Source organism: Molossus molossus, unplaced genomic scaffold (assembly GCF_014108415.1).
Source record: "Molossus molossus isolate mMolMol1 unplaced genomic scaffold, mMolMol1.p scaffold_m16_p_1, whole genome shotgun sequence".
Lineage (NCBI taxonomy): Eukaryota > Metazoa > Chordata > Mammalia > Chiroptera > Molossidae > Molossus > Molossus molossus.
The window spans coordinates 132518804-132541007 of NW_023425344.1; the positions used below are offsets into that span (position 1 = coordinate 132518804).

The 22204-nt window shown below is 40.1% G+C and overlaps 1 long non-coding RNA gene across 1 annotated transcript; it reads right to left on the reverse strand.

Moving 5' to 3' along the window:
- Nucleotides 1-14505: 14505 nt before the first annotated feature.
- LOC118623296 lies at nt 14506-15873 on the reverse strand. The gene is made up of 3 exons (XR_004958267.1): nt 15754-15873; nt 15137-15341; nt 14506-14549 (listed from the first exon to the last, which is right to left on the reverse strand). It is a non-coding gene; the product is annotated as an uncharacterized LOC118623296 (long non-coding RNA).
- Between the last annotated feature and the right edge of the window lie 6331 nt (nt 15874-22204).

Consider the following 22204-nt stretch of genomic DNA (forward strand, 5'->3'; position numbering starts at 1 on the left):
CCTTCTATTTCCACATTGCTGAGTGTTTTTATCAGAAATGGGTGCTGGATTTTGTCAAATGCGTTTTCAACATCTATTGATATGATCATATGGCTTTTATCTTTCATTTTGTTATGTGGTGTATCACATTTATTGATTTGCAAATATTGTACCAGCTTTGCATCCTGGGATGAATCCCACTTGGTCATGGTGAATAATTTTTTTGATGTATTACTGGATCTTATTTGCTAATATTTTGTTCAGGATTTTGGCATCTATGTTCAACAGGGATATTGGCCTGTAGTTTTTTTTCTTTGTAGCATCTTTATCTTGATTTCAAATTAGAATTATGCTGGCCTCATAAAATGAGTTTGGAAGTCTTCCTTCTTCTTAGATTTTTGGAAAAGTTTGATAAGAATGAGTGTTACATTATCTTTGAATGTTCGGTATAAGTCCCCTATGAAGTTGTCTGGCCTGGGCTTTTGTTTGCTGGGGGTTTCTTGATTATATCTTCAATTTCCTTAATTGTTATTGGTCTGTTCAAAATTTCTCTCTCTTCCCGGTTCAGTTTTAGGAGACTGTGTGTTTCTAGAAATTTGTCCATTTCGCCTAGATTGTCCCATTTATTGGCATATAATTGTTGATACTATTTTTTAATGTCAGTTGTTACTTCTCCTCTTTCATTTCTAATTTTGTTTATTTGGGTCCATCCTTTTGGTTTCTTGGTGAGTGTGGCTAATGGTCCATCAATCTCGTTTATCTTTTCAAAGAACCAGCTTTTTGTTTCATTGATCTTTTGAATTTTTTTTTTTTTTAGTATCTATATTGTTTATTTATGCTCTGACATTTACTATTTCTTTTCTTCTGCTTGCTCTGGGTTTTCCTTTTCATTTGCTTTCTATTCTTTAAGTTGTAGGGTTAGAAAGTCAAGTAGAATTTTTTCTTGTTTCTTGAGATACGCCTGCAGTCTATGAATTTCCCTCTCAGGACTGCTTTCACTGCGTCCAGTAGATTTTCTGTTGTTGTGTGTTCATTTTCTTTTGTTTCCAGGAGTTAAAAATTTCTCCCTTGATCTCCTTTTAACCCAATTTGTTGTTTCATAACATGCTATTTAGCCTCCATGTGTTTGATTGTTTTTGTATGTTTTGTTGTAATTGACTTCTAGTTTTATTAATTGCAATCTGAGAAGATGCTTGATATGATTTCAATCTTCTTGAACTTGTAGAGACTTAGTTGGTTTTCTAACATGTGGTCTATCTTTGAGAATGTCCCATGTGCACTTGAGAAGAATGTGAATTCTGCAGTTTTGGGGTGTAATTCTCTGTAGATATCTATTAAATCCATTTGATCTAGTGCATAATTTAACTCTGTTTTTCTGTTAATTTTTTTGTCTAAAGGATCTATCCAGTGTTGTCAGCTGGGTGTTGAAATGCCCTGCTATTATTGTATTGCTGTCAATTTTTCCTTTGAGGTCCTCCAGAAAATTTTAAATGTATTGTGGTGCTCCTATATTAGTGCATATATGTTTACCAAGGTTATGTCCTCTTGTTGGATAGATCCTTTTAATATTATGTAGTGGCCTTCTTTGTCTCTAGATATGGCCTTCATTTTGAAGTCTATTTTATCAAATATGAGTATTGCTACCACAGCTGTTTTTTCCTTTTTTATTGTGTTGAAGATTTTTTTTCCATCCCTTCACTTTCAACCTATATGGGTCTTTTTTTGTGAGGTGGGTCTCTTATAAACAACATATATATGAATCATGCTTTCTCTTTGTCTTTTGATTGGAACATTTAATCCATTTACATTTAAGGTTATTATTGATATGTTCTTATTTATTGCTATTTTTGTTTATTATGGTTATGTTTCTTTTTCTACTTCTGCTTTTTACAGCAGTCCTTTTAACATTTCTTGCAGTGCTGGTTTGGTGTTAATATATTCCCTTGGCCTTTTTTTTTCTTTTGGTCTGAAAAGTTTTTTATTTCACTTTCTATTTTGAATGATAGCCTTGCTGGATAGAGTAGTCTTGGATTCCGATCCTTGTTTTTTATGACCTTGATTACTTCATGCCATTCCCTTCTGGCCTGTAGTGTTTCTGTTGAGAAGTCAACTGATAGCCTTATGGGGGTTTCCTTTGTAGGTAACCTATTGCTTATCTCTTGCTGACTTTAGGATTCTCCCTTTGTCTTTAATTTTTGGCATTTCAATTATTATGTGTCCTGGTGTGGGCCTGTTTGGGTTCTTCTTACTTGGGGCTCTCTGTCCTACTTGAACTTGTATGTCTTTTTCCTTCACCAAGTTAAGAAAGTTTTCAGTCACTATTTTTTTTTTTTTTTCAAATATAGTCTCTAACCCTTGCTTATTTTCTTCTTCTTCTGGCACTCCTATGATGTGGATATTGTTATGTTTCATATTGTTCCACATTTCTATTAGGCTTCTTCCTGTTTTTTAATTGTTTTTTCTTTTTGGTTCTCTGATTGGGCTATTTTTTCTACCCTGTCTTCTAATTCACTGATCCAGTCCTTGGTTTTCTCTACTTTGTTGCTTTTTTCTTCCAATGTGTTCTTTATTTCTGCTATGTCATTCTTTATTTCCAGTTGGTGGATTTTCAATGCTTCTACATCTTAACTCATGCTGTTGAGCTTCCTCATGATTATTACTCTGAACTCTCCCTCTGATATCTTGCTCATTTCCCTTTCATTTATTTTGTCTTCTGTCAAATTATCTTGTTCTTTCATTTGGGCTTTGTTATTTTGTTTCACCATTTTGGCTATTTCAGTGGGTTTTTGAGCCTGCCAAATTTTCCCTGTAGGTGTTGGTCTTCCGCTGGTTGTGGCTACCTCTACTGGGCTTGAATGCATGTGGGAAGACCCACATTAAACACCACTGTCAAGTTGTACTTTTGTGGGTAAATTTTCAAGCCAAGGAAATGTTCAGTTATCCTCCAACTATTTTCAGGAGGCTATAAGTCTCAGTTACTTGAGGAACCTTAGGTGGGGCCCTTGCACATTCATTAAATTGAGATGTTAATGATCCTCAGTTTTAATTTTTCTGGCCTCACCTAGTGGTGTTGAATTCCTGTGGGAGGGGCCACTTTTTTCTTCCCAGGTCTCTGGGAAAGGGCTCTTTGAATAAAATGGTTACTATTCTGTCTATGTTGTTTATTTCTCCTCAGATATTTATTATTTTCTTTATTCTACTAATTCTGGGCTTTTTGTTTGTTTTTTGTTCTCTTTCCATATCTTTAAGTTTTAAGGTTAGATAGTCTATTAGAGATAATCTTGTTTCTTGAGGTAGGTCTATATTGCCATGGACTTCCCTCTCAGGACTGCTTTTACTGTGTCCCATAGATTTTGTGTTGTTGTGTGTTCATTTTCATTAGTTTTCAGGAAGTTTTTAAAAAAATTTCTTTCTTGTTCTCATTGGTGACCCATTCATTGTTTAATAATCTGATATTTAGCCTTCATGTATTTGAATGTTTTTTAGTGTTTTTATTGTAATTGATTTCTACTTTCATGCCACTGTGATTTGAGAAGATGCTCGATATAATTTGAGTCTTCTTGAACTTGTAGACACTTAGTTTGTGTCCTAACATGTGGTCTATCTTTGAGAATATCCTGTGTGCACTTGAGAAGAATGTATATTCTGCAACTTTGGTGTAAAATGTTCTGTAAATACCAATTAAATCCATCTGATCTAATATCTTGTTTAGGGTCTCTATTTCCTTGTTAATTTTTTGTCTAGAAGATTTATGCAGTGATGTCAGTGGGGTGTTAAAATCCCCTTCTATGATTGTGCTGCTGTTAATCTCTCCCTTGAGGTCTCCCAGCAGTTTTAAAATATATTTTCTGGTCCTATATTTGGTGCATATATGTTTACCAGGGTTATATTCTCTTGTTGGATTGATCCCTTTAATATTATGTAGTGACCTTCTTTTTCTCTTATTATGACCTTCATTTTGAAGTCTGTCTTGTCAAATATGAGTATGGCTACACCAGCTTTTTTGTTTATTTGTTTCCATTTGCCTGGAAATTTTTTTTCATCCCTTCATTTCTTGTGTGAGTCTTTTGTTCTGAGGTGGATCTTTTGTATATAGCATATATATGGGTCATGATTTCTTATCTAATCAGCTATTATATATGTTTTGATTAGAGCATTTACATTACATTTAAGGTTATTATTGACAGTCACTAATTTGTTGCCATTTTTATTTTTTATGCCTGAGTTCCTCTCTCTCTTTATTTCTTGTTCTTACAGCAGTGTATTTAGCATTTCTTGTAGTCCTGGTTTAGTGGTAGTAAATTTTTTTAGCCCCCCCCCTTTTTTTTTTGGTTGTGAAACTTTTTATTTCACCTTCAGTTTTGAATGATAGCCTTGTTAGACAGAGTAATCTTGTATTCACACCCTTGTTTTTCATTACTTTGTATACTTTATTCCACTCCCTTCCGGCTTGCATTGGTTCTATAGAGAAATCAGCTGACAATCTAATAGGAACTTCCTTGTAGGTAACTTTCTGTCTCTTTCTTGCTGCCTTTAAGATTCTTTCTTTGTCTTTAATGTTTTCCATTTTAATTATGATGTTTCTAGGTATGGGTCTTTTTGAGTTTATCTTGATTGGGACTCTCAGTGTTTTCTGGGCATGTATAACTATTTTCTTCACCAGGATAAGAAAGTTTTCTGATATTATCTTATCCAACAGATTCTCTATTTTCTTCTCCAATTCTTCTCCTTCTGGTACCTATATGATATGAATGTTGTTATATTTTGTGTTGTCTCAAAGCTCTCTTAAACGTTCCTCCTGGTTTTTATTTATTTATTTTCTCATTTACTGCTCTATTTGTGTGTGTGTGTGTGTGTGTGTGTGTGTGTGTGTGTGTGTATGTATGTATGTTTTTACCTTGTCTTCCAACTCATTGATTTGGTCTTCAGCTTATTCTAATCTGCTATTGAATCCTTCCAAGGTATGTTTTTTTATAACAGCTATGTTATTCTTCATTTCCACTTGATTTTTATTCATAGCTTCTACCTCAATCTTTATGCTGGTGAAGTTCTCATTAAGTTGTTTGTATTTCTCTCTAAGTTGTTTGAGTACCCTTAAAACCAATGCTTTGAATTCTTTATTTGACAAATCACTTGTGTTCATTTTATGTAGTTTATTTTCTGGCGACTCCTCCTTTTCTTTCATTCTGTGGTTTTTCTTTGTTTCACCATTCTGGTAGTTCGGTGTCAGGTGAGGTGTGTTGGGCCATGTAAGCAGATCGGTGTGTACCAGTTAAGACTGTGATAGGTCCCAGTCTTAGTGTGGTGGTCTTTTTGTGGGATACAATGTAGTATCTTCTTAGCTGGGTGCTCTAGGATTAACCCTTGTGTGGGTTATGTGGTCTCTCTTGTTGAATTTGGGTCTTGATTGCTATTGTCTGTTTATGGGTGGGTCAGTACTCAGGGTTGTTAATTATGAGACTCAACTCTGGCCTTGTTGACCCTTGATCTCTTTATGGAGCTCACTGGATTTTTCTCTGACCTAGTTGGATCTCACTTCTTGAGTGTGGCTCCCTGTCCTCTTGGGCAGTTTTCTGGTGTAGGCCAATGTGAATCACTCTCCTTCTCGGGTCCTTGGCCTCCTGGATGGAGCCCTGCAGGGCGTGATCCCAGGTAGTCATATGAGCTAGGCTGTGTTGCTTTCTGGGCTAGCCACTTGTGTGCATTTGTTCTGGACTGCTTTCCCTTCCCCCACAGCACTGGGCTCTGAGGGGTATCAGGTTTAGTCAGGGTGGTTTACTCAGATTTGTTTGGGGGTGGTGCCTGTACTTTGTAGGAGAGGAAGGCAGTCTCTTTCTCTTCTTCCAATGCCTCAGTTGTGCCTGGGTTGTTGGCGCACCACCCCAAGCAGGTGAGAATAGAAAAAAAAAAAAAAAAAGGTAGTAAAAAGGAGGTAAAAGAAATGCCCTGCTTGGCTTTTTAATCTTTCAGGAAGGCTGGCTTGCACTGAGTGGGGCTTCTGCCTGGGCTCTCACCTGGCCAGATGTTTGAACCCCCAATGCATCAGTCACTACTACTGGGGTGAAGATTTCCTGCCTTACGGAGTTCTGCAGGGTGGTGTTCTGCTCAGGCTCCCTCCTGGCCAGCTGTCCAATTTCCCAGTGTGTCAGGCACTGTCTATGAGGTTCCAATTTTTAGCTCAGAGCTGTTCTTTGGGTGGAGGGAGGGGCACCTCCTCTTTGCTCAAGGTGGAGAGTAATGGACCTCTTTCTCCGGGCACCACATAGGTTCCCCTTCCCTTCTCTGTTGCTCTCGTTTGGGGATCTCTATGTGGTGCTGAGTCTCTCCTTTCCCATGGTGCCAGAGCTGCATTGCTACACCTTCCCTCTGTCTTTCAAGCCACACTGTGCCACACAGCTGTGCAAGTTCACTCACCTACTTTGCCGTCACCACCTCTCTCCTCTCCATGGCCTCCTTGCTCACAGTATTTCCAGTCACCTATTTTCAGGTGGTTTTTCAAGTTAAATACTGTGCAGTTTAGCCTCAAGTTTGGTCCTGGGTTTGGAGCAAGTGGATGGGACTTCTGTAGGCTTGAGCCATCCTGTCCCCTGCCCCTGTAATTTAGTCTTCATTTCTGACTGGTTCTTTGTTGTTTTCTAGTTTCTTTTTTGTTTGTTTGTTTGTTTCCTATCTCCTTGCTGATGTTCTTACTAAGTTTATTTATTCTTTAAGTTTATTGAGAATCCTTACAACCAGTGTTTTGAACTCTGCATCTGGTAGAAGGTTTGTCTCCATTTTATTTATTTATTTTTTCCTAGAGTTTTGTTATGTTCTTTCATTTGGGACATGTTTCTTTATTTCTCCTTTTTTTTCAGCCTCCCTATGTTTGTTTCTATGTGTTAGGTAAAACTGCTACATCTCCTAGTATTTGTAGAGTGACCTAATGTAGTAGGTGTTCTGTGGGGTCCAGTGGCACAGCCTCTCTGTTCACTCCAGCTGGGCCCTCTAGGTGCATCCCCTGTGTGGGTTGTATACCCCTCAGTTGTAGTTTAGACTTTATTATTGCTGTTGGCACCTCCATGTGAGGTTTTACCCCCAGGGTGATCAGCTGTAAAGACTGGCTGCAACTACCATGATCAACTGTATAGGGATTCGCCCCATGGAGTACAACATATGTCAGTAGGTTATTGGTGCCTGCTGAGTCTGCCCCTTGACTGTATCCCTTGTGGAGGTGGCTCTGGGGCCTCCTAGAAGGTACAGGCCAAGGTCAACCACCACTTGTGTCTTTCCCAGGGCCACCCAGCATAAACTATATAACAATTTGCAAATGGCTGCCACTTGTGCTGGGCTTGGAAGTGCCCAGGAGAGGCCAAGCTGCCATCCAAGTCTGGCTACAGCTAGTGCTGGGCCTGGGGTCACATAGTGGGAGATATAGAGCATGCTAAGGTCATATGTTATTTGTCTGGGAGATTTTAGGAAAGTATGAAGCATGAGCCAAAATATGTTGTTTATACAAAAAAGCCACTGGAAATAGCTTTGGAGAGCCTGCCAGATGGGTGGGGTAGAGTCTCAGGGAAAAACCAGCGTGGGCAGTGTTAACCAGGTTGATGGAGACTCAGATATGGTGTCACCTGTCAGCTCTGTGGGGGTAGGTCATAGAAAAGCAACAATGGCACCTTGGCTGGTGTGGCTCTGTTGGTTGGAGCATTGTCCTGTACACAGAAAGGTCATGGGTTTGATTCCTGGTCAGGGCACATACCCAGGTTGATCCTCAGTTGGGCTGTGTGTGTGCAGGAGGCAACTAACCAACATTTCACTCTGATATAATGTCTCTCTCTCTTCCTCTCTGCCTCTTCCTTCTTCTCTCTCTAAAATCAATAAAAGCATGTCCTTGGGTGAAGATTAAAAAAAATAAGTAAAGGAACAATGGCCCCTCCAGCTCTTGCTCTGATGCCAGATAGTTTTGTTCCTCCCCACATGTCCCTGTGCCTTTTGAGCTGCTTCCCATGCACTAGAGCTCAGAGAAGTGAGTCTGAGTAAGTCCTGCATGCCCTTGCCTAGGACTCCAGAAGCCCTCCATCTCACTCAGTCTCAATCCCTACTGGTTTTTACAGCCAGAAGTTATGGGGACTTCTCTTCCTGGCACTAGAACCCTGGGTTGGGGGCCCGAGTGTGGGGCTGGGACTCCTGTTCCTCAAGGGGGATGCATCTGAGATATGTCTCCTGATTTTTATGCACCCCATGTGGGTGTGGAACCAGCCCCTTTCTGAGTTTCTGCTGCTCTTACCAGTCTTGATGTGGTTTCTTCTTTATATCCTTAGTTGTAGTTCTGTCCAGTTAGGTTTCAGGCAGTTCTGAATGATGGTTGTTCCATAGTTTAGTTGTAGTTTCATATGGTTTGGGGAAGATTGAAGTACCTATACCACTATCTTGACTGGAACCCTCCTTCATTGTAATTATTTAAATATCTCTCCTCCTCCAAATTCCCAAACACCTCTATGGCAATTGTTTATTGAGTTAAAGGTAGTAACTTTTTCTCAGGTGCCAGAAAATTTTGAAAAATAAGATTTTCCTATTGTGATTTTAATTTTTTAATTAATTTTAATCTCTATTTAAGAAAAAGCACAAAAAAAAAGAGCACAGTGCATGTGAGTTTTAATAGGAGTAACTGACACTGGGCATGTTTATTAATCAAGCAAGAAGTATTGTGGATTAAATAACAGAAAATTCAATAAACATTTACTGGGTACCTCCTTGTATCTGGCATTATGCCAGGTTCTGGGAAATTAAAAAATAAATAAAATGAAGTCCTTGCTTTCAAGGAACTTAATATTTAGTGAGAGTCAAAGATATCTGCACAACATATTATAATATCAAACAATAAAATAAATGCTAGAAAAGTAAAATAACAGTGCACATGCAACATTCATCAAGATAGACCATATCCTGGGTCATAAAAACACGTCACTGAAATTGAAAGAATAAACTTGGATCTATTACAACATACTACTAGCTATAGGAAAACTGGCCATTATTTATTTCAAAAGATGTTATATCACTTAAGAACTTTGGTGTAAATACAGTGGTAAAATTAAAACCAAAAAAATTAGAACCTAAAAGAAAAGTCCTAAGAATTAAATGATTAAAGTATGTATGTGTCTGTGAGTTATTCAGCTTTCTTAAAGTCCATCAATAGCGGATTATGCTTTGGCATAGTTATGTATGTGGACTTGATAATGTTTTATTAATAAATATTGATAAAAATAAAATAAAATGATAGAACAAATGATACCACAAAGTTACTAAGCAGGAGGAAGTAATTTTGATCAGGAAAATCAGGCAGGACTGCAAAGAAGAAATGATTTTTAAGCTATGACTTGAAAGATGAGCAGGACTTTGTTTGGCTCAGAAGGAAAAATAAAAGTATATTCCAAGCTAAGATATGGTTATAACAAGCAGCACAGAAGTGTGGTTGTGTTGTGATCCTGTGGTGTAGGAGTGTGGGACTGTGAGCTAATGTGGAGGGAGTGGGCCCAGGAGTGTATACATCCATTCTATAGGCATAAGACCTGCAAAGCATAAGACCTGACTAGCGGCAGGGACTAACTTACTGTTTATTGAGGGAAGGCAGGCAGGAAAGAAGAAAAGAAAGAAGGAAAAAGGAACAAAGAAAGAAAAAAAGGCCCGTTTGGCAGGTCTGACAAGTAGATGCCTAATGTAGGCTAGAAGTACCCACGGCAGGGGCCCTTTTCCTACTGTCTCGATTCTTCCCATTTAATTGGAGAAATAAAACACAAATAAGAAAATGTTGCCCTGGCTGCATTAGCACAGTGGTTAGAGCATTGGCCTGTGGACCAGAGAGTCCTGGGTTTGGTTCCCGCTAGGGGCACATACTTCGGTTGCAGTTTGTCCCCGGCCCCTGTTGGGGTCGTGTGGGTGGCAGCCGCTCAATGTGCCTTTCTCACATCGATGTTTCTCTCTCTCTCTCCTTCCCTCTCTCCCTCCCACTATATCTGAAGATAAATGCAAAAAAATGTCCTTGAGTGAGGATAAAAAAAATTGTTATCCTTTCTTTCCTCACCCTTTGACCATTTGATGTTTAAAAAATCATTTATTTTAAAAACCACAACATCTTGAAAGTAACTATACCGATAATCCTCCCATGAATGATATTAAGTGTTCAGATTTTACCATGTGGTCTATTATTTATCTGTATTACATGTCTAGTTGAATTTATACATAGCTTTTATGTTGTTGGTATCATTTTATATTTAAAAAAAATTATGATGGTACCATTTCATTTGTTTCATAAAAGTTTTATTAAAATGTAATCCCACTTTTAATGGTTTTGTTGTCATTTTTTCCAGTTTAAAATTTTTTTAAATTCAATATTATTTTATATTAGTTTCAGGTGCACAGCACGGTGATTAGACATAAATCTGATATCCACTTAACACCATATATAGATATTACAATATTACTGTTTTCTCTCTGCTGTACGTTACATCCCTGAAACCACTTTGTAACTACCAATTTGTACTTCTTAATCCCTTCACATTTTTCACTCATTCACCCTTTCCCCTTCTATCTGGCAACCATCAGTTTGTTTTCTGTATCTACGTTTCTGTTTCTGTTTTGTTTGTTAATTTAATTTGTTCATTGGACTCCACATAGAAGTGAAATCATATGTTTGTCTTTCTCTTTCTGGCTTATTTCACATAGCACAATACCTTCCAGGTCCATCCATTGCAGATGGTAATATTTTATTCATTTTGATGACTGAGTAGTATTCTACCGTATACATGTACCACAACTTTTTAATTCAGTCATCCATTGATGGGCACTTATGTTGCTTCCATATCTTAGCTATTGTAAATAATGCTAGTTCCATGTGAACTAGAAAAGAATGTATATTCTTCTGCTTTGGGATGAAATGCTCTAAAAATATCAATTAAATCCACCAGTTTAATGTGTCATTTAAGGCCACTCTTTCCTTATTGATTTTATGTCTGAAAGATCTATCCATTGATGACAATGGACTGTGACAAAGGCATGTTTTATGCCTCTTTATTTTGGCTGCCTCTTTGTTTTTGTTTCTACCTACCAGGTAGATCCGCTCTCTTCTAGCTTTGGCAGTGTGACCTTATATAGTTGGTGTCCTGTGGTGCCCAGTAGTGCAGTCTCCCAGATCACCTGAGCTGAGTGCTCCAAGAATGTACCTTGGGTGGATTGTGTGTGCCCTCCTGTTGTAGTTGAGCCTTAATTGCTATTAGCATGTCAGTGGGTCAGAGAGTCCCTCAACCTGACTGGCTGTGAGGATTGGACATGAGCACAGTATAGGAACTGTTTCAGGGTTGACCGCAAAGAGCAGAACTTGCCCCAGTGGGATCTAGTTTCTTCCAAGACCAGCCTTTGAGAATGTTATTTATGGAGCTAGTTGGGTGGTGCTCTTTTGTGGTCTGTCCCTGGGCACCAGGTATGGGCCTCTTTGGAAGGACTTGGGTGCTGGCCAAGGTCAGCCACTGCCTGTGACAACACTGTACTACCTGATAGGAGCTACAAAGCAATCTGAAGTTGGTAGCTGCCTGTGCTGGGCCTAGAGGCACATGGGAGAGGCCATGCTGCAAACTGAGGCCAACTGCCACCAGTACGAAACCGGGGCCTGCTCAGCCAAAGGGCACCCCAAGATCTGCCACCACCTGCCAGCTGCCTGTTAGGCTCAGACACTGAATGAGCCTTGGGTTGTATGCAAGTTGGAGGAGGCAGGGTCTCAGGGAATAACCAGTGTGGGATGAGTGGAGTTCACCAGGTTAATGCAGATTCAGAGGAGGGCTGAACACAGAGGCAGCCGTTACCCCATCCCTTGCCTTAAAGGCACACAACTCAGTTTTTCCCTGTCTTTCTCTGGAGCACACCAAGCCACTACCCCTCTGCCATAGCCCATGGTGAGTGCCTGTGAGCAAGTGAATCTGTGCCGGGGCTGTCTGAGAGGATGCCTTGGACTCCATCAGCCATCCATCTCACCCAGATGGGTGGAATTCCTACTGATTTTCATAGCCAGATGTTAGCGCTTTTCTTCCTGGCACTGGTGCTCCAGTTTGAGAAGCACAGTGTGGGGCTGAGAACCTTTGTTCCTTCGGGGGGACCTCTGCAGCTGAGATATCCCTCTTGATTCTCAACTGCCACACAAGGGTGTGGGGTCAGCCTCTTTCATGTCTCTGCCCCTCCTAGCTGTCTTGATGTAGCTTCTTCTTTATATCCTTAGTTATAGGACTTCTGTTCAGCTAATCTTCAGATGGTTCTCCAGGTTGATTGTTTTATTATTTACTTGTAATTTTTATATGGTCATGGGAGGAGGTGAACATAGAATTTTCTAAATGTTTTTTAATACATTCACAGAACTGTGCAACCATCATCACAATCAATTTTAGAATTTTTTCTCACTCCAAAAGAAACCCTGTATATATAACAGTCACTCCCCATTCCCTCCATGAGTTCACCAATGACTCATCTACTTTCTGTCTTTATAAATTTGCCTATTCTGGACATTTCGTACAAATGAGCACATACAATATGTGGGCTTTAGTATGTGGCTTTTTCCACATAGCATAATTTTTTAACCCTCCTCCATGTTGTAGCATGTACCAGTGCTTCATTTCCTTAATTGTTGAATAATCTTGAATGTGTGTATACATACCACATTTTATTACTCATTCATCATGTTGATGGACATTTGGATTGTTTGTACTTTTTGGCCATTATGAATAATACCATTCTTAACATTTGTGTACAAATTTTTATATGAACATGTGTTTTCATTTCTCTTGGGTACATAATTAGCAGTGGAATTGCTATGTCATACAGTAACTCTATATCTAATCTTTGAGAAGTTCCTGGGCTGTTTTCTAGCTGCATCCTTTTTATTTCTATGAGCAGTGTATGAGGGGTCCATTTTCTCCATAATCTTGCCAACACATGTTATTAGTTGTCTTTTTGACTCTAGTCATCCCAGTGGTATGAAGTGGTACTTCACTGTGGTTTTGACTTACATTTTTTTGATGACTAATAATGTTGAGCATCTTTTTCTGTATTTTTTTTTTTTGCCAATTATTTATCTTCTTTGGAAAAATGTCTATTTAGAGCCTCTGTCAATTTTTGGGGGGTTATTTATCTTTTTTATAAATGATTTGGAAGAGTTTTTATGTGTTCTAGGTAAAAGTTGCTTTGCCATATAGGATTTGCAAATATTTTCTCTCATTCTCTGGGTTATTCTACCACTTTCTTGGTGGTGTCCTTTGAAGCACAAAAGTTTTAATTTTTATGAAGTCTAATTTATTAATTTTTCATTTGCTTGCACTTTTGGTGTCACATCTTAGGAACCAATATAGTTTTAACTCTTACATCTATGTCTATGATTCATTTTGAGTTAATTTTTGTGGGTAGTATGAGGAAACAGTCAGATCTCATTCCTTTGCTTGCAAGTTATCAATTGTTCTGGCACTATTTGTTAAAAAGACTATTTTTTTTCCTCCACTGAATTATCTTGGCAGCTTTGTCAAAAATCATTTGACCATAAATGTATGGATTTATTCCTGCACTTTCAATTTGATTCCATTGATTTATCTCTCTGTCCTTTTTTCGTTACCATAATGTCTTGATTATTGTAACTTTGAAGCATGTATTGAAATCAAAAAGTGTGAGTCCTCCAAATTTGATCTTCTTTTTCAAGATTGTTTTGGCAATTTTGATTGTTTTTTTATTTCCATGGGAATTTTACAATCATCATAAATTTCTACAAAATAGACAGCTAGGGATTCTTTGAATTGATACATAAATTTGGGCAATAGTAAGTCTTCCAATCGATGAATAAAGGATATCTTTCCATTTATTTAGGTTATCTTTAAATTTTTTCAATGATATTTTGTAGTTTTCAGAGTATAAGATTTTAACTTCTTTTGTTAGATTTATTCCTGCATATTTTATTCTTTGTGATGCTATTGTAAAGAGGAGTCGTTTTTTAATAGACTTTATTTTTTAGAGTAGTTTTAGGTTCTCTTGTCAACATGCACAGGGTAGTCTCTTGGTAAGAGAATAATTCATTGGGAATTACCATCACTGTCACCATAGATAGAAACACATCTTGGAGCACATGCCCTACTGATGGTATCATGTTCCATGTAATGAAAAACAAGTCATCAATATCATCATCATCATCATCACCATCATCATCATCATCACCACCACCACCACCACAGGTAACATTATCATATGTTCACTATTTGCAGGGAACTATGTTGTGCCCTTTACATCTCCCTCAGTCCTCACAATGCCGTGAGGTAGGTAGTATTAGTATTCCCATTTTATAAATGAGGAAGGTGATGTACTTAGGTAATAAAGACAGAAGGGAACAGCATTCCAGGCAGAGAAAACAGCATGGACATAGGGTAAGTGGCAAGATGGTTTTTAGTACGCTCAGGAACAGCAAACAGACCTTGGTGGCTGGAGCGAAGGAGTCACACAGTGATCTGGGTCAGCATGCTTCTAACTTACCTTCCCACACCTCAAAGGAAACCTTCATTCCTTCTCCGGATCTTGCACCAGAAATATAAAAAAATTGGTTTTCTATATGGGTGAAAAGAGTCTTTGAAAGGCTGCCTCTTCTTGGAGACATTGCATAAATTATTTAAGGGAAGAGCATTCATAACTTATGAACTCCCCTAATCTTTAGAACTGTAGCAAACAATTTCCCCAAATGTTGGAAACATCTTTTAGTCAGAGATGGAACTAAAGTTAGGCATCATTTCAACCTCTGCCATGGGATGTCGGTTTCATGAGGATCTTCTGATCTGTCAGAGAGAAAACTTCCCAATTCAGTAAGGAACACCATGTCCACCAGATTATGGCCAAGCTGTGTGACAGTGAGCAGAGATGCTGAGACTTGAATTTGGTGCAGGAACTGAGCCGAGAGGGGTGCTGTAGAGCCCTCTCCATTCTCTGAACTCGCAGCATGAGATCCATGGTTTAAGGGGCATAACCATTTCATCCTTGAGATTAGAGGTGCTGATGTGTTTATCCTAACCCCACTATGAAATAATCAGTTCTTTGAAAAAAAATTCAATTTTTATCACTGCAATACATACACATAATTAAAATTCAAATAGTATTAAAAGGATGTTACCTTCAGATTTATTTTCTGCTATTTTCTTCCTGATTGATATGTTTTAGACATTGTGCATTGTTATGACATTCTCTCATGCTGGTTGACAAAAGAAAATGTTCTTGAGAGAAACAGGTGGTAGGCAGTTCCTATACTGAAGATGACATTTGTCTCCTTGTTTTTTGTTTTTTTTTTTATCCTCACCCGAGGACATTTTTGCATGTATCTTCAGATAGAGTGAGAGGGAGAGAGGGAAAAAGAGAGAGAGAAAAACATTGATGTGAGAGAGACACATTGAGTGGTTGCCACCAACATGACCCCAACAGGGGCCAGAGACAAACTGCGACCGAAGTACATGCCCCTAGCGGGAACCAAACCCGATTTCTCCAGTCCGAGGGCTGACACTCTAACTGCTGAGCCAAACTGGCCAGGGCTCTCCTTGGTTTTTATAGATGGAAATACATCTCTTTATTGTTTTACTCTTTCACATTTTACTTGACACACTTTTTAAAGATTTAATTTAACTTACCTTTCTGATATTTGTGTTTATTTTCAGGAATTGTACCAGAGAGAAGTGATTTAGATTATGTGTACCCACAAAATAAAATTGAAAATAAATATTCAAGTGTTTTTCCTACCCCTTTGTAGTGTGGAGTGAGCCAGCATTTTTCAGAGGAGACAACTGGTGCGAGTGAGTCCGGGTGACAGTGCAGTGTCGGGTCCTGCCTTTCTCCTGTGTCGGAGGGCACGTAATTTAGCCTATGGGTCCAGGTTGTTCATATGTACAATAGGAGATAACAAAACTTTGTGTCACAGAACTGCTGTGAAAAATAACATCAAGTAAGATAATATTTGAGAAGATACTTTGGAAATACCAGAAATGCCCAAAAGCCAAATAATTATAGTTTATAGCATCTTGTTTTCAATTTACTTGAACAAAGATATTCAACTGGAGTGCCAGAGGAAAGGGTCCTCTGCTTAGTTTAACTTTTTGATACTTTCAGAAGTTTAGTTAGAACTCCTCATTGACACATCCCCTCTGGGAGGTTTTTCTCAGCTTCACGTGGCCTCTTGCCTGTCACTGTCCATCATGCTGAAAAACCTTCCCTTTGAGTTTAGGTGGTGTCTGCCAGGTTTCTCTTGTATAAAGGTACTAATCTTTTATTTATAATTAAAACATAATTTTGAGGGAGGTACTTTGAGACTATGTAACTACCCTGTTCCCATCAAACATTTACCCACTAGTTTTAGTATTCACCACTAATGTGTTTCTTATTTCCTCTATATTTATTGGTTGACACTTTACTATAAGGAAGACATTTTCTTCTTGCCACTTATATTTTGTTCATTTATTCATTATTATCAAAATGAACTTATGGGATCTTATTCCACACAATAGATCATAATCCTTTACTGTCATTACTTACACTGATGTTCAGTTGTCCCTACTTTGACGGGTGAGAGTGTTAGTGTTTTCAGGATGCCCAGGGTCATTTTAATCAGGTACACAGATATGGAAATGACTGTCATAAAGGAAGATTTTCCCCCCCACAGATTCCTAGAAACAGGAGGCCCGGGATGCCGTGCAGGGGCGCATGGAGCAGCACCTGGGTTAGGCAGGAGGTACGAGGAGTGAGGCGAAATGTGGGAGCCTTTATTGTCGTTTCCATGGGAAGGAATGGGCAAGGCAGGGTGCACAAGCTTAGAATCGGCTAGTCCGAATAATCTCGCCAGGCTGTGAGGCCTAGAGGCTCTTCCTAGTCATCTGACATCAGGCCCTGGGGTCGTTAGGGAAAGGGAACAGTGGCCTTAAGTGTGAGAGCAGGTAGAGAAAGTGGTTGGGGTATGGACACTAAAATGGTTGGTCTGCGTATGAAAAGGCGAGTCATTGACTAGCTCTAAGGATTAGCTGACCCTGGGAGGGCAGCTTTTGCAGAGGCGGCAAGGCTCCAGATGTGCACACACCAAATGCAGAAACTAGAATTGTGGTTATTTGTGGGACCCCAAGCTAACTCTGGTATGTTTTTGCCATATGGCGAGGGAGGTTTGGACTGTGAATGATGTAAAACTTGAGCTACATAAACTTTTGAAAACATAGTCCTTTGAGTTGAACTTGGAAACATTTACTGCTTATGCCTGGGATGCTAATGTGCATCTCAAATACAGTGATGCCCACAGATTCTGCAAGATGGCTAGGAATACAGGAAGGAATGGGGTGAAATGTGGTGCATTAGTGTGAAGTATATGTAAGTGTGTGTGTGTGTGTGTGTGTTGTGATGTGTGTTGGGGAGGAGGAGGTTATTCCAGTATCAGTGATAGAGAGATGTTCAGAACAAAAACTTGTAGACTGAAGAAGATCTTAGAAATCCAATCTCCAAATTTTATAAATGAGGAAACTGAGACACCCAGATTTTAGACAGAATGTCCACAGAGACAAAGCCAGTTACTGGAGAGCAGATTTTTTTTTCTTTTTCTCAAGAGGAGCCAAGTCCTAGTCAAGTGGGCTCTCTGCTCTTAGCTGTCCCTCTGCGTGTTTCACTTTTGTTCTGGTAGAAAGAAGTTTGATAAGTATTTTTCTCTGACAAAAGAGCCATTCTAAACAACATAATAATCACTTTCAAACACTACCTTTTACTAACATGCGAGGCTACATAACTCTTTTACTCTAAAGACATCCTCGACTCTGTTTATATTTTGTTTCTTAGTAGGAGAACTACAGTTTCAGATATCATCTGATGAACTTTGACTTGTGGATTTGTTTATATTTTAACTGTGTTTGGTACTTACATACACTCTTCCTCCTATTTTGTTTAGTATTTGAATATTGAGAAAACGTATGTAAAAATATCATTCTTCTAACAAGTGATGGCTTTAACTCATAATCTATTAGAATCCTCATATACTTTAGTGATTGTATAAAGACTATGTTTGAATTTTACATAGATGTGAACAGACAGGAGATAACTTCTAGTGAATGATGGAAGACCCTGTCTCTGAGTAAGATAATATCCTGAGGCACTGATTTTGTGTTTCTCCAGTGAATTGATGAAGAAATATGAAAAGTAAGAAGGACTTTATGACCGTGCAGGAAATTAGGGAGACGTTCCTCCTGCATATTAGAAACTCAATTTTCTTTCTTGAGAGACAACAATGTCCTTAGGAAAGTAAGTGGAAAAAATTTTTATCGAAACCCTTTAAATATGAAGAAAGAAGTTGAGGTGAAAGCAGGTTATTTATTCATTCCATGAATATTGAGTAACACTTACTATGTGCCAGGCCTAGTCATGTTTAGTGAACTGAAAGGGACAGAGACATTTCCCCGTATAGAGCTTGCACTCTGCTCGGGGAGAAGGGCCAGGGAGAGGGTCCAGAGCAGGCCTCACTGAACAAGGACCTGAAGGAATGCAGGGTGTGAGCCTGGGGCTAAATGGAGCAAAGGCCCTCAGGCAGGAGAAAGGGCTGGGCATCCTGGTGGTCAGAGAAGAGTGGCCAAGGGCAAAGTACTGTTAACCTCTGCATAACACAAGAGGGGTTAGGCATGCCAACTCCCATGTCATTGAAAATCTTCATATAACTTTTGACTCCCCTCAGAACTTCACTACTAATAGCTTGCCATTGACTAGAAGCCTTACACAAGCAGTTGATTAACACATATTTGCTATTATCTGTGTATTATATGCTATTTTCTTAAAATAAACGAAGAAAAAATGTTATTAAGCAAATCATAAGGAAGAGAAAATATATTTATAGTATCTTATTTATATATTGAAAAAAGTTCAAATCAATGTTTTTGAAGGTCAAATGTATTCAGGGAGAGGTGGAGGTGAGAGAGAGTATGTGGAGAAACGTTGTGCTGATGAGAGCTGCAGGAACTATCATGGAGACAGTGAGACCAACTCCCAGTGGATTTATGGCTTAGAACCAGAAGACCAGCTTGATCCCGTGGTGACTAAGTTCACCTTAGGTAACCCCTAGCCGCATTATACGCTCATTGTAATACATTAGCATACTAAATGACACACCCCGCGCTACCAGGATCCAAAACAGAGAGCCCATATAAGGACACAAAATAGCTGACAGGGGTCTTTCAAGAAGTCTCCACCCCTTTCCCAGAAAAATCCTAGATATTCCCTCCTCTATTGAATGCCCTGTCCCTTGATGAAATGAGCTCCAGCAAAAGAAGTAAAGCCCACTAGGGAGGGGCAGCTCTGCCTATGGAGTAGCTTTCTCTCTGTCCCTCTGATTCACTAATAAACTTCCACTTTAAACTCTACGTTGTCTTGATTTTGAATTCTTTCCTGTGTGAAGCCAAGAACCCACAGTGGGTCACAGACCTTCAGGTCCCCAGGCAGCAGGGACTGAACATGAGGGGCCTATGAAGACAGAAGAAGGATAGCCCACCACCTAGCGTCCTCAGCACAGTCTAGGTGAGAGGTTTGTAATCATCAGCGTTTGAACCTTCAGGATCCTTACTGTTGCCTCACCAAATTCAATTAATATTTCTTTGTACTGAAGATGAACCCAAATATGATTAATCTCACTCCAAAGAGAGTACAGGAATAAAGGGGAGATTGTGCAATGGACTGAATATTTAGGTTTTCCCCAAATTTGGTGTTGAAATCCTAACTTCCAATGAAATGTTGTTTGTGGGTGGGCCTTAGGGAGGTGATGAGATCATGAGAATAGTTTCTTCATGAATGGGATTACTGCCCTTATTAACAAAAGACCCCAGGGATTTTTACCCCCTCTCACCACATGAGGACACAGAGAGAAGGCCGAATCTGTGAACCAGGAAGTAGGTCCTCGCCAGACACTGAACCTACTGGCACCTCATCTTGGACTTCCCAGACTCCAGAACTGTGAGAAAGAAGTATTCGTCAGTTAGGCCAGCAGTTTATGGCTCTTTTGTGATAGCAGCCTGAACAGACGATGAGACAGTGCACACCTTGGGCTGCAACACACCTATGTTCCCGAGGCCGGTGGTGGTGGCAGCTGGGGCAGGGTGTTCCTGCACTGTGCCTAACCCTTCGCTGTGACCACTCTGTAAAAGGGTATCTGTAAAATCAAATCATCATGGCTTTTTCTCCAGCATCTTGTGACAAATTATTCTATTGGGGCAAGACAGTGTGCATTCTCCTCAGGCAGCCTGCCACTTGGGAAGCCTGGTGAATGATCAATTTTTTTAATCTCCTTATCATTTGTCTTAGCTCAGACCACTTAACAATCAGGTTAACCAAGCCAAGTATAATTTGTATGAATCAGAAAGGCCCTTCGTCTTCAACAACTAATTAAGTACACCAGCTTTGCAAACATGCCTTCACAATTTATTAAGTTACAGAGATTCCATCTCTCTCGTGAACTCCAACATTTGGATTTGTCCCACACTCCCAGCCTGGGCCACTGCCTTCCCCCTCAGTGCCATCTGCTTCCACCACACTAGTCTCAAAGGATGCTATTCTTTCTGTAGCAGGGGCACAGCCTGATTCTGCAAATGTGTGGCTTCCTCCTGCCACCTAAGAAGAAAAGAGCAGGAGATGGTTTGACCACATCCATTTGGTCTCTTCTCACCGATGGACTTTCCACAAAACTTCTGCTTATTTTTCTTTCAGTTTCCTTGTCCATGGCAAGTAGTACTGCTTTCACGACTAAGAGCCCTTTGCCTGAGTTACTGCTCACCCTAATGGGTCTTTGTGAAACACGACACACCGAAACAAAAAATTCCTTTGATTTCCCTTTCATTTTTCCACTTCCAGCTCCTCCTATTCCCATGGCTCTGGTGGCCTTTCTGAAGCTGAGTGAAAAACTTAGAAGACTCTTCTGGATTTATTCACCTGGCGGTCAGAAATGAAAACTTCTGGGTGGACTGGTGTACTCTTGCTAGTCTCTGAACCTGAAGCCCAGCGTGGCTCTGGCTTCCTGGGAGCTGCGCCTGGAGCACAGAGTGTCTTGTCTGAGTTCAAGAGAACACAGAAGCCAGAGGGAGTGCTTCACGGAAGGATCTAGAAGCAGAAGGATTGTCCGGAGCGTTACCAAAACGTGGGTTCCAGGAGCAGTTACACAGGTGGGGTGTGGAACCAGGTGTCCCAGGTCCGAGGAAATGCAAAATTATACAGCAGCTCTGAGATGATGGTTTCAACAGCATCAGTAGCTCAGACTTGCTCATGTGGCCCAGTGATGCGAGCGGACAGGTTTGCAGAGTTAAACTTCTTTGAGTGTGTGTGAGCTGATACAAACTTGTCTTCAGTCACATCTGGTGTTGGGCATGACCAATGGAGTATTCGGGCTTGAGATCTGGCTGAAGAATATTATCACTGCAACACTCATGGGTGGGGCTCAGCCAAGTATGTTTAATTGGTGATTCAAAGGACACGAGGCAAGAAAGGTACAGACAGTGTCACCGGAAGACCTGGGGCCAGGGCTTCAGACCTGGGTCCTCAGTGTTGGTGGGGAGGGGAGCAATTTTACCCCCCCACCCCCCACCAGGAGACATCTGGAAATGTTTGGAGACGTTTTTGGTTGTCCTAGCTTGGGTGAGTGGTGCTCCTGGCACCAGATGGGTAGAGGCCGGAGATGTTGCCCACATCCTGCAATGCCCAGGAAAGCCCCAGAGCAAAGAATGACATAGTCCAGAAAGGGAGACAACTGCTTAGATTCTAGGAAACACAACATCCTAAATTAGCTTCCAGGAGATTGCTCAGCCCTTCTAGGAACTAGTTCACGGTTGAGGGCACCCTAGCTGTTGATAGCAGAGATAAGTAGGGAAAACGTCACTCTTCGTCCCCTGTGTTTCCTTGACACTCACACTGCTATCACACCTGCAATACTTCTGACACCAGGCGCATTTCCCCTCACCCCCAGATCACGCAATTCTGTTACACCAGCTGGTGTCCTACAACCTGACTCCATTCTGAGATTATATACTAGGGAATAGTGTCAACTCCCACAGGTTAAAAGCTCAGTCCCACAGGACCGCTCCCACCCTACTTCAGATGCTGTCACAAGTCCCAGTTGTCACCTGTGCTTCGGACTGACCAGCTCTAAGTCACAGATCCCACAGCCGCTTCCTTTGGTTGGATTAATTTGCTAGAG